This window comes from Aedes albopictus, chromosome 2 (assembly GCF_035046485.1).
Source record: "Aedes albopictus strain Foshan chromosome 2, AalbF5, whole genome shotgun sequence".
Taxonomy (NCBI): domain Eukaryota; kingdom Metazoa; phylum Arthropoda; class Insecta; order Diptera; family Culicidae; genus Aedes; species Aedes albopictus.
In genome coordinates, this window is record NC_085137.1 from 422,183,820 (window position 1) to 422,197,201 (window position 13,382).

General features: G+C 44.5%; 1 protein-coding gene and 1 long non-coding RNA gene across 5 annotated transcripts in view; both read right to left on the reverse strand.

The window, feature by feature from the left end:
* LOC109426613 (uncharacterized) overlaps positions 1–13,382 on the reverse strand; it is a 678,826-nt gene that overhangs the window by 519,025 nt on the left and 146,419 nt on the right. The gene's annotated exons all lie outside the window — the stretch shown is intronic.
* On the reverse strand, positions 2,681–4,454 carry LOC134287352 (uncharacterized). Its single transcript, XR_009997240.1, has 2 exons — positions 3,330–4,454; positions 2,681–3,110 (listed from the first exon to the last, which is right to left on the reverse strand). It is a non-coding gene; the product is annotated as an uncharacterized LOC134287352 (long non-coding RNA).

Genomic DNA, 13,382 nt, shown 5'->3' on the forward strand with positions numbered 1-13,382 from the left:
CTCGTTTCGGTATGGTATGCTGCTAGGTGGGTTTTCAGGGAGGGCTACAGAGAAAACTCGATGACTGCAAAGTGTTGTTTCATAGACAAACAACTTTTCATGACCCGAAATAGAAAGTACACAATATTTATACGATACAAATCGTTCCGGCAATTAGGGATACAGTAACCATCGTAAACTGTTTAGTTATGAGTGTTCTCAAATGAAAACTACTGTTTGGCTAATAGCAAGGCTGATAGAGGCAACACACTTGAAGGGTGAACAGGTAAAATATTGTAATAAGCTTGTGTATTTGATGAACTTGAATATAGATGATGACAGCCATTGGCGTAACTAGGATTTTTTTTTTGACGGGGACCCACGGGGCTTGACTTGAGATAACTTTTAAGCGGCATGGCCGCCCGATACGTGAATATGGAAATCGGCATTGCAGGTGTTTACGATTTGTTCCAAGCTTTGAAACTATATGAGTATAAGCAATTCCTCCAGGATTTTTTTCAAAGCTTGCTGAAGTGATTCCATCATGGACTTCTCCAGAGGTTCCTTCAAGAATGCATCTAGGGATTCCACCAGACATTTATTTGGGGATTTGTCTTGGGATATCTTTAAAGGTTCCTCTAGTGATTGTTTCAGTACTGTTTTGTGGTTTTCTTCTGGAATTTCTCCAGAGATCTTTTAAGGTATTTAAGGTATAATAATTCCATCTGGAATTTTCAAAACATTTCTGCAGGAATGTCTTCCAGAAATTCTTTCAGAAAATTTTACAATAATTCGTCTAGAAATTACTGCAGACGTTATTTTTCCCGGTTTTTTATCCAGGGCTTCCTACAGAAATTGTTCCAGGAATTTGACAAGAAAACTCTCCTGTGATACCTTTTAGGAATTCCTTATGGGATTACTTCCGGGATTCCTCATAGGATTTCTTCAGAAATTTCTCCAATAATTTTTGTAATCGTTATAATTCCAAAAAAGATTTGTAATGGTAATAATTCCAAAAACGAATTCTAGACCATCCGATAGGTAGGAGATTGTCCGCATCTCGAAGGTTTAAAACTGATCAGACTCAATCTATACCAAAACATCTGCGTGACATTTTTGAGTTTATCAAAGCTGTCTTGACTAGGAAAGCTTGTCCGATTGAACCCTTGAAAAAAGTCCCACACGTACCGAAACGTCGGCAAAATTCACAAACTAGTGTTTTCGATTCCCCCAAGAGACAGCAAAGCCAATATTCCCAAGTTTTTCAGTGATTCTTCAAGAAAGTCCTTCAAAATATTCTACAGGGATTTTTCTAGAGATTCCTTCGGGGGTTTCTCCAGGAGTTCCTCTGGAGATTTCTCAAAGAATTTTTCTAGTGATTCCTCCAGGAATTCTTACAGGCATGTCTTCAAAAATTTCTCCAAGGGTTCTTCCAGGTATTTCTTCAGGAGTCCCTCGACCCAAGCAGCACCTGCAACATAATGCAGATTGTGGCTTTCTATGCTTTGGTCTAAATGAGTTGCACTGGAAGCACACGAAGCTTCCATCTTGTCAGTTGAGTTGCATTTATACTCCGAAATTCGTAAAGTTGCGGCTTTGTTTCATAGAAATCACAAATTACCACGTGTTTGACATCGATTCGTGGAGGCGGAGCTTACATATTGCTCGCAAGTGATAATACAGTCTGCTTACATTAAATGTGTTATGTAACATGCATAAAACATCTAACTCTGGTTTGTTTGTTCAGATTAGGTTCCATATGCGTTACAGAAAACTTGAGCGTCTTTTCATTTTGACAGTTCTCTAACTTGTGACAAAGAAGGTGCAATAAAGTAACAAGTAACTTCAGTAGCTTTTATGGTGTGTTGAGCATCGATTCTCTCACAGAGCTATTGGTGTAGTATGTAAGGTGAGTAGATAATACTCCTGATGTCCATGGTTCGAGTCTGGACAAAATCTTTTCCCATTTTTTTATCATTCCTCCTCGTTTATGTTGCATAAGAATTCAGAATCTGCGCTTTTTGGGTTTCAAAGAAGAAGCAATTGTGTTCTGTCGTCCGTAATACGGACAGTGAATAAATTGCACTAAAGTTGCTGTTACTGGATTAGCAACAAGTCGTGTTGCTTTGGATAGGAAATCCTCTAGGGGTCACCCCAGGAATTCCTGCAAAAATTACCCCAGGAACTCCTGCAGAAACACCTTCAGAAATTGATCCAGAAATACCTCCAGCAATTCCTTCAGAAATTACTCCAGGAAATCCTCCTCTCGTAGTTTATACAGGTATTATTCCAAGAACTCCACTAGGGATTCCTGCATGAATTCCTTTTGAGATTCCTCTAGGACTTCCTATAAGGTTTTCTTCAGGAATCCCCCAGGAAATCCTCCAGGTATTCCTTTTGAAATTTGTTCAGGAATTGCTTCCGGAATTTATACAGGAACTATTCCAGGTATTCCTCCACGCATTCCTGCAGGATTTCATCCAGGCATTTCCCCAGGGACTCCTCCAACAGTTCCACCAAGTATACCTCCAGGAATTATCCCAAGATTTGCGACAAACGGCTAGCTCAGGGGTCTGCCTTCTCAGGGTCGGCCTCTTGAGGGGACACACGTGACGCTACAAAGCAGATGTGGACAAAACAATGGCAAGAACGTACTGGCATGCAACCCAAGGCTCACGTATCAAAAATAAAAGAAAAGTGGTACATTTTACTTAATTTATTGTTTTTTTTTTTGTTTGGTTTTAGGGTTAATAAAGGGTTAGTACCGTTGCGGCCGATCGGCATCGTTGGGGCCCATGGTAGTCATGCGACAGGGAAGGGAAGACGGGTACCACATACCTTTGATTCCACAGGTCGAGTCGGTTGGGTTTGCTGGCTTCGGATACCCACCAGGCCCCGGGCCACGAGGAGAGCAGGCCGTCCCTTGGCACACTCCGTGGGCGTATCGAGGAGGTCCCAGGCGTCGAATCCGATGGCTTCACCGGTTCTGTCGGACCGGATGGTCTCACGCGACTGACCGGGCTTGTGGGTTTCGTTTAGGGAGTGGGCTTCTCTGGGCTGGTGGCCGATCACCGGGCCTCGTTGGCTGACACTGCGGGATCCGGGCGGTGCGTCGATTCGGTGGGGTTCACCTAGCTTGCTTCTGGCCACCGTACCACGAGGAGGGCGTACCGTCCCCACGGACCGTATCGGTTGCCGATTGTACAGGTTCCGTGCGTGGCGTCGAACCGGCGGGATTCCAAGGGCTTGCTTCTGGCTACTGGGCCACGAGGAGCGCGTACCTACTCCACGGACCGCTTCGTTTGCTGCGGTGCCGATTGCGGGCGAGGCGTCGCCCCGGCGGGGTTCACAGGGCTATCTAAACGAGCCACGAGGAGGGCGTACCGTCCCCACGGACCGCTTCGCTGGCTGACAGTGTCGGTTCCGTGCGCGGCGTCGCACCGGCGGGGCTCACAGGGCTATCTAAACGAGCCACGAGGAGGGCGTACCGTCCCCACGGACCGCTTCGCTGGCTGACAGTGTCGGTTCCGGGCGCGGCGTCGCACCGGCGGGGTTCACAGGGCTTTCTAAACGAGCCACGAGGAGGGCGTACCGTCCCCACGGGCCGCTTCGCTGACTGACAGTGTCGGTTCCGTGCGTGGCGTCGCACTGGCGGGTTTCCCCGGCTTGTGGTTGGCAAAAACGGGCCGTTCCACGGACCGCTCGGTTGGTTGATCGAGCGGAATCCGTCTATGGTTGATCCAGGTGATTTTTCGGGGTTGCGCGCGGCCAATTCAGTTGGCTGACTGGATGGTCTCGTCCTTTGGTAGAGAATTTTTGTGCTGAACTTTCAGCCACTTGTTTCGCGTTCGGCGGATCAAACCTCACTGACTCCTCTTCGGGTTTTTTCCCTTTCTCCCTTTTCATCCTTCTCTCCCCTTCCCTCATCGCTCCGGAAGTTGAGTTGCCATCGTTGGTTTTATTTCGCCGTCAAATAGGTGACAGAGGGTGACAGCAGCGTTAGCGTTAGAAAGGGTACAATCGCCTAAGGTGGAATAAACAGTGAAATGGGTAATTTTCAGTGTTTATTCCACCTTCGCTACTACATGCGAAGTCTCACAAAATTGTGTTGTTTTGGGGGGGATTAGTTGGTACCACTTCAAAATAAAATGAGCGAACTTTTACCCATTGTTACTGTAAACGGTAACAGATTTTACCCAGGAATTGATCCAGGAATTCCTCCAGGATTTGCTTCGGAAATGCTTACAGCAATTCTTCCACCAATTCTTTCAGAAATTCTTTCAATAATTTCTTCAGTAATTCCTCCAGGATTTTTTCCAGGGATTCCTCCGGATTTTCTTCCAGGGTTTCCTCCAGGAATATATGCAAGAATTGATCCCCTAGGGATTCCTCCAGAGATTCGTCTGGGAAATATTTCAGACGAAATTCCACCTGGAATTCCACCAGGAATTCCTTCAGGGATTTCTCTAATGATTCTTCCAGAGATTCCTCCAGTAATTATTCATCCAGATATTCCTCCAAGAATTCCTCCTTGAATTCCTCTTGTAATTCCTCTGGGAAATCCTCTAGGTAATTCTCTAGGAATTTCTTCAGAAATTTCTCCAGGGATTTTTCCCGGAATCCCTCTAGAGATTCCTTCAGGATTTGATTCAGGGATTCCTCCAGGAATTCTTCCAGGGATAGTTCCTCGGAAGTACCCAAAGAATTCCTCCTGGAAATCTGCCAGGAATTTGTCTAGAAGTTCCTCCAGACATTCCTCCTGAGGTTCCTCCAGAAATTCCTCCAGGGATCTTTCTAAGAATTCCCCAGGGATTCTTCCCAGAATTTCTCCAGAATTCCAGGATTCCTCCCGAAAATTTTCAGAGGTTTCTTCTGAAATTTCTCCAGGGATTTCTTCCAGAATTCCTCTTGGAATTCATTCAGGGATTTCTCCCAGGAAATTCATTCAGGAATTTATGCAGTAAGTCCTCCAGGGATTTCTCCTGGTATTGCTCAAGGGACTCCTTCCACGGATTCATCTAGGGATTTCTCAGTAAATTTACCCTGGGAATACTCCAGGCATTTGTTCTGAAATTTCCTTAGAAATTCCGCCAGAGATTTGTCCAGAAGTTCCTCAAGAATTTCCTTCAGAGATTGCTATAGGAATTGCTTCAGAGAATTTTTTAGAAATTCCACCAGGGATTTTTTCAAGAATTCCTCTAGAAATTGCTCCAGGAATTCGTCCAAAAATTTCCCCAAGGATTCCTCCAGATATTTGTCTAGGATTTCCTCCCTGGATTCTTCAAGCGCTTTCTTCAGAAATTTATTCAAGGATTCCTCTCATAGTTGCTCAAAGGATTCCTTTTGGAATCAATTCAGTGATCACTCCAGGTATGCTTTCAGAAGTTCCTCCAGGGATTCCTACAGGGTTTACTCCAGGCATACCTGCAGAAATTCCCCTGGGGGTTCCACCAGGAATTCCTTCAGGAATTGCTCCAGGAACTCCTCTCTGAATCTTTTCAAAAATTTATTCAGGGACTCGGACAGAAATGTCAGAAATCCGTTCTTCATCTTTGCCAGGGATTCTCCCAAGAATTTTTCCAAAAGTACCTGAGGATTTTTGAATTATTTGAAGGATTTCTAGATGAATTCCTCCAACGATTTGTAATGGAATACTTAAAGATAATTTTAAAGGGATACAGGAGTTAGGAAATTGTCCAAGATGTCATCCAGGAATTCTTTCACAGGTATCGCCGAGAAATCTTTTAAGATTCATCCATAGATTTATTCAGGGATGCATTCCTTTAAGAATACCCCTGCAGCTCCTGCAAAGGAGTTTCTTCAGAAATTTGTTCTGCAATCCTTTCAGGAATATATCCTGTTATTCTTTTACAGTCACTTTGACATACCGTAGTTGGGGGTGATAATGGGTCAGAGGGGCGAGATTGGGTCAACACATTATCTGGGTAGCCTATTTATTGCACCCGTAAACAAACAGAAATGCTCCATAGAAAATCAAAAAGCGCTCCATAAAGAATTAACATATGTTCCATGAAAATATGCAATGTTACCCATAAATAATTGAAAACGTTCCATATTTTAAAGAAAATGCACCGGTAAAACATAAAATTTTCTCATTAAAAGTGCAATTTTGTACCAATAATACTGAAATGCTCCATAATGAAATACAAATGTTCCATAATAAAATGCAAATGCTCCATAGAGAATTAAAATTGAACCCATAGTTAATTGAGTATTGCTCCATAGAAAAATAAATTGCACCATAAAAAATTGAAATTGCACCATAGAAAATAGATAAACGCTCCATAAGTATTATTAAATTGCACCATATAAATTATGAATTGCTTCATGAAAAATTGAAAATTCTCCATTCTCATTGAAACATCATACTGTTAGGTGGATTGATACTTTTTAGAAGTAGGAATGGTGCAGAGTCCATCATTGATGTGACCTTCTGGAGCCCGGGTCTAAACCCTAGCTCGGACTGGAGTGTCGACGATGGATACACGCATAGTGGCCATCTGGCGATTCGATACAGAGTGGAACACGGAGGAAGACGGCCACAGCCGAAGGTCATCGACCGTCATCGGGGATGGCTGACCTCGCGATTCGATAAGCCGGCATTTGTGGAGCGATTGTTTATGGAGAGTAACACCGACGATCTATCCAGCGATGATCTTGTCGGAACCCTAAGCCGTGCATGTGACGCCGCTATGCCAAGGCGATCCCTACCCAGAAATGGACGCAAACCGGTGTACTGGTGGTGTCCAGAAATCGCAGAACTTCGCGCATCCTGTTTAAGAGCTAGAAGGAGGATGCAAAGGGCTCGTACCGATGAGGATAGAATTGAACGAAGCGAGGCCTACAGGGCGGCTAAACTGGCACTGAATAAAGAGATTAAGACTCGTAAGCGGGCGTGCTTCGAAAATCTCTGCCAGGCAGCCAACACGACCCCATGGGGTGATGCCTACAGAGTAGTCATGGCCAAAACGAAGGGCGCGTCAGCACCCCCAGAACGCTCCCCAGAGATGCTGCAGAAGATCGTGGAAACGCTGTTCCCGCGCCACGATACAAGACCATGGGCCCCCGTTCCCTATAGCCAAACCGGCCATAGCGAGGTAGCCCCGGTGACGAACGACGAACTCATTGCAATAGCGAAGTCGCTTAAGGTGAACAAGGCTTCGGGTCCGGACGGTATCCCGACATTAGCCATCAAGACGGCCATCGAGGCTAAGCCTGACATGTTCAGAATGGCTATGCAGATGTGCCTAGACAGAGGCGAATTTCCGGACAGGTGGAAAAGGCAAAGATTGGTTCTACTGCCCAAACCCGGGAAGCCACCTGGCGACCCGTCGGCATACAGACCTATCTGCCTGCTGGACACCGCCGGAAAACTGTTGGAACGGATCATTCTGTCGAGGCTGATGGTCTATAGGGGAGACTGAGGAGACTTGATCCCTGGGGAGACTTGTTCCCCCCATATTTGCTCGGAATCAAAAACATTTTTCTTCTAGCATATTTTTTCCAAAACTACTCCTGGACAAACGACTATGTTTTGGCTACAAGCGATTTCGATTGTACATTGCATTATTTTTTAACGGCTGATGGTTTGTTTTCAGTCCTTCAGAAATCTTTTATGCGATTCCGAAAAATCTCAATAACTTTGTGAAAATTGAACCAAATGGTGTCAAAATTTCACAGCACATAGTTTAAATAAAATACTTTCAAACTTATTTATCCAAATAAGGCTGTTGTTAACATATTTTGATTAATTCAGCTTAGTATACACAACAGTGACATGGGGAGACTTGATCCCTCGAGGATTACACACACATTATACATGTGAAAAATAAAATTCTATTCGGAAGCCTCTATTCACTTGGAATTCTAGTCTATTCAACGATAAAATGTGTCAGATAATTATAACTTGAGTACAAACCAAGAAAAGGGGGATCAAGTCTCCCCATTTTTAAAATCCGGCATATCCTTAAAAATTTAAGGAAATCTTACAATTTCAAACACTCCATATTCATCGGAAATACAAGAAAACTCGAAAAGAAAATGAATAGGAAGACTCTGGAATTATTTTCCCTTTAAGTAAACCATGTGCTCAAAGGGGGATCAAGTGTCACCCATTTTTGAAAAATACATCATAAGACATGCCTCCATAAAAACACAGTTTTGAAAACTTTAACAATAGTTTTAAGGCCTTCTCTTGTGTATAAACTTGCAATAGATGTTTACCTGCCATTTTATACGGAAATCGGATCTAGTTTTGTGTTTTTTCTCAAAGTTTCAGGTAAATTAAGAAAAAGGGATCAAGTCTCCCCAGTCTCCCCTACCGAGAAACCCGATGACTCTGGTCTCTCGGATAACCAGTTCGGCATCCGGAAGGGTCGATCGACGGTGGACGCTATTAGGGCTGTAACCAAAACGGCCGAGATAGCGCTCCAAAAGAAGCGGACAGGAATCCGCTATTGCGCGGTCGTCACGCTGGACGTTAAGAATGCGTTCAACAGCGTCAGCTGGACCGCCATTGAGTGCGCAATACACCACCTAGGAGTCCCGGTTAGCCTATGCCGGATATTGGAGAGCTACTTCCAGAATAGAGTGCTAATCTATGACACCGAGGAAGGCGAGAGGAGTTACAAAATCACCGCAGGGGTCCATCTTGGGCCCGGTACTATGGAACGCGGCGTATGATGGCGTATTGAGGCTCAAACTTCCACCGGGCGTAAAGCTGGTCGGCTTCGCCGATGATATTACCCTCGTGGTATTCGGCGAGTCGATAGAGGAAGTGGAACTGACAGCAACTCACGCAATTGGAATAGTGGAGGATTGGATGAGGTCGAGACATTTGGCACTCGCGCACCACAAAACGGAGGTGGTGGTGGTAAACAACCGCAAGTCTGAACAGCAGGCAGTGGTCACCACAGGTGGATGCACGATCAACTCTAAGCGCTCACTGAAGCAATTGGGGGTCATGATCGACGATAAGCTGAAATTCGGAAGCCACGTAGAATATGCCTGCAAAAGGGCAAGCATGGCGATAATGGCATTGTCAAAGATAATGTCAAACATCTCGGCAATAGTCTCGAGTAAGCGTAAGCTGCTCGCGGCAGTAGCGGTCTCCATACTACGGTATGGCGCCGCTGCATGGTCGAAGGCGCTAGTGGTTAACCGAAACGTGAAGCGACTTGAGAGTACCCACAGGCTGATGTGCCTTAGGGTGGTGAGCGCATACCGCACGGTCTCAAAGGACGCGGTATGTGTGCTAGCGGGCATGATGCCCATAGCTTTAGTGGTGGCAGAGGATGAAGAATGCTTCGAGCGACGCGGCATAAGAGGGGCGAGGCGTATCGCCAGAACCTCGTCTATGCTGAAATGGCAGAGCGAATGGGATTCCTCCAGCAAGGGTAGATGGACACACAGGCTCATACCGAGCGTGGCCAAGTGGACGAGCAGGCCCCATGGCGAGGTGAATTTTCACTTGACTCAATTTCTGTCAGGCCATGGGAGCTTTAGGTGGTATCTGCACAGATTCGGACACGCAGGCTCCCTCGCATGTCCGGAGTGTGCAGACTGCGACGAGACCGCGGAGCATGTGCTCTTTGAATGTCCACGTTTCGTGGAGCAAAGGTCGAGTATGCAGGAGGTATGCGGTAGAGATATCACGCCTGACAACATTGTTGAAAGGATGTGTATGGGGGCGGACAAGTGGGACTCTGTTACTTCCACGGTTTCTCGAATCGTACTTGAACTACAGAGTAAATGGCGAGCCGAACAACAGCTAGTTGAGTTGGCCCCCCTTCCCCATCCAGGAGCTTGAGTTCAACGGGTAGTCTAAGTACTAGCCAGGACCCGAGCCTCCAGGGGAGAGTGAACAACTTAAGGCGGTAGCTGGTGGAACGCTTACTATTAGAGTGTACTCATGTACGGTCCCCCCCTTCTCGAAGTCATCCCTAACGGGCGTACCGCGAAGGTAAGGAAAAAGAGAATGAGTTTTTAGTGGGTCGATCCCCACATCACCCGAGGAACCACCTCTTGGGTATCTGTTGCAGATTTTCTCATTCTATAAAAAAAAATACTTTTTAGAATCTCAAACACATATTTATCACATGATATATAGTTGGTAAGTGAGGGCCCATATAGCCGAGGCGGTAAATGCACGGGTGACGGGTTCGATTCCCGGTCGGTCCAGGATCTTTTCGTAAAAGAAATTTCCTTGACTTCCTTGGGCATAGAGTATCTTCGTGCCTGCCACACGATATACACATGCAAAATGGTCATTGGCAGAGGAAGCTCTCAGTTAATAACTGTGGAAGTGCTCATAGAACACTAAGCTGAGAAGCAGGCTTTGTCCCAGTGAGGACGTTACGCCAAGAAGAGGAGAGGAGGATAGTTGGTAAGTAGTATCAACCTTGACCAGAACTTGATTAACTTGCTTTGTTGTCAATGCGGAACTAATTCGGTTATCTTGACCCATTGTCATCCTCTCGAAGGGGTGAGAATGGGTCAGTTGTCATACATTTGTAGTTTCTAATCTAATCTAATCTAATACAAACGCAGCCAGTACGAGAAAGCATCCTGGAAAGTAATCGAGCTAGATCATGCCCGATTACTTTTCTTGTCAATATTGAGGCTTGCAGCATATCATAGATATGACACAAGCGTCAAAGCGGCCAGGCCTACTGCGATGTATTTGCCGCAAAGATGATTCTTTGAAGTACCTCGAGTTTGGAATTGTTGTTCTTTCGTCGAAGTAATTCTCAAATCTACAGGGGAGGAAGGATGCGTGGACATACCGTACCAAACGCTCCAGTTTGTATATGGTTAATATGGTTGAAATATATGTAAATGTGTCATATTGAATTTTATATAATGTAAATTGGACAGGTCTCACCCATTTATTGAGTAGCTTTGTAGTACGTCGATCCTACAATTCGTTGAATCAGGAATCCGCTGCGACACTGCTATCACTATAGAAACATTCAAACAGTAACTATACAACTCACACAATTTGTCATCGCCAGACCATATGCCGGGTGCGTACACTTTCAAACTTAACTTATTTGAACACAAGATTTTCTTTATTCAAAACATGCGAACTTTTCATCTAGTTCCCATTATGAACGACACCTGCTTTGACGCATGTGATAGCCAATAGGAAAACAAATTGTGCAGCATCACAGCAGGTGGAAACTGATTTTTGTCAGCCGAAACTGTTACAACTCGAGATGCACGATATACACTACCCGTCATAAGTACGGACTCACAAAAAGTATTGCAACAATATTGCATCACCCTGACTCACCTCGGTATCTCCAAAACATGAGGACTTACAAAGATGCTGTCTTCAGTAAAGTTATTCAGGAATCAGGAGCCCAAAAGCAACAACTTTTCTGAAGGAGGCATTTTTGTAGGTGATCTGGTTTTAGAGATATCGAGGTGAGTCAGGGTGATGCAATATTGTTGCAATACTTTTTGTGAGTCCGTACTTATGACGGGTAGTGTAGAAGCACCAGCCAAACGCAAAGAAACACAACTTCTTCACAGCATATCTTCAGAGGCGCTAAAAGATTTCTTCATAAATTTTGATTTTTTTTTCAAAAGGACTTGCACTTTCCACCATTTCACCAGAGTAATCCAAACTCAAACATATTCTTTAAACGTTCTTGCACACTAAAACTTCCCGGCTGCACACGGGTAATGACGACGCACGATCAAACCGACACGAAAAAGGTGGCCTCCGGCTACTGTCTGGGAGCATCGTCACTGCAAATCACACCTTCAATCGCTTTGCAAGCCCTTTTCAATGGAAAACTATCCGGAAGGCATAGCACCACTATTAACGATTCGGCCGGCTAATTAGAAACAACGTGGAGACGAAAAACGCGTGACAGAAAATTTTAAAGCAGCCGTCCGCGCGCACGGCTTACTGCGATCTCCTCAGTTGTCATACATTTGTAGTTTTAAGGAAAATTGACGAACTCCAAATCTTTTTTTTATCATTTGTGCTTGCATTAACAAATATCATATTCCAGTGATCAACGGGCTTTTTCATGCTGTTAAACTTTTTCGAAGTCCGAGCGAAGCGCGACTCGACTGGAATTTTATTCATGTTATTAAATTGGCAGATTCACAATATTCAGTACTTACAATTAAGTTTTCCAATGATGACGCACAAATAACCTATAATAGCCACTAAGCGAACTGGTGATGGGAACCTATATGTTTCAAAGGACAGCATAAATACTTTAATCTGGTCCGAAGTTACTGCTACTTACGGTTAGCACCTGATCGTAAATTCGCACCGGTAACGAATCGCTCTCCACCATAAACTAAAGCGTAATTGATACTGAATGACTGCAAATCGTATATAGGTTTAGGTACAAATCATCGGTACTAGCTAATCGAATTCATGAAATTTATGTTATTTACCTGTATGATTGCTTAAACATATATGGTAATACAGTAGGCAATTACTAGAGAATAGTTTTACTATATGTAGTCCAATAATAGCGTAAAGTTTAAGGAATATATCGGTTATTTAGAAAGATCACTATTTTGTGGCAACAACGTGTAGCAATTCTTTGTGATTTATCCATATAGGTGCGATCTGTCAAATCGCTTACTATTGTCTTATTGATATGTAGTAGACCAACCGTCGATCCAAAGGGCCTATCCGACCCGTGCGTTAACACCCCGACCCGTAGGGCCTCACTGTTTGGTGGCCCTACTATCCTCCAGCACGTCCAGAAGTGCGACTTTGATCGCAGGTCGTTGAAATAGTCCTGACTCAGTCTTGACATCTACTTTGCGAACCTGACCATCGACGCCTGGGTACGTCTTTGTAACTCGTCCACGAAGCCATCCATTGCGTACGGTTTCATCTACGATAACCACGAGATCACCTTCTTGAAGAGCACGTACATCTCCGAACCACTTTGTTCTCCTCGCAATAGTTGGTAGATAGGACTTGATCCAGCATTGCCAGAACCGGTCTAACAGGCACAGCATTACTCCCCAATTCGTGCGCTGTGAAACAAGGTTGCAACCATTCATTTGCAAAAAATTACATTCATTTGCTATTATCTCTGTTCAGAAGCATGCTATCGAAAAACAATGTATGGATGAATTCAACCTTGTAGTTTTCTCTTAAAGTTTGCCGAATAACATTGGGGTCGCAAACGTATACCAAAATCGTGAGCGAGCTGTGAAGGCAACTCTCCACGCGATGCATGTAAATTTCATTCACGCTGTGGAAAGTTGCCTTCACAGCTCGCTCACGACTTTGGAATGCGTGTTCGACCTCAATGTTATTCGGCAAACTTTCAGATAAAACTACAAGGTTAATTTCATCCATACATTGTTTTTCGATAGCATGCTTCTGAACTGAGATA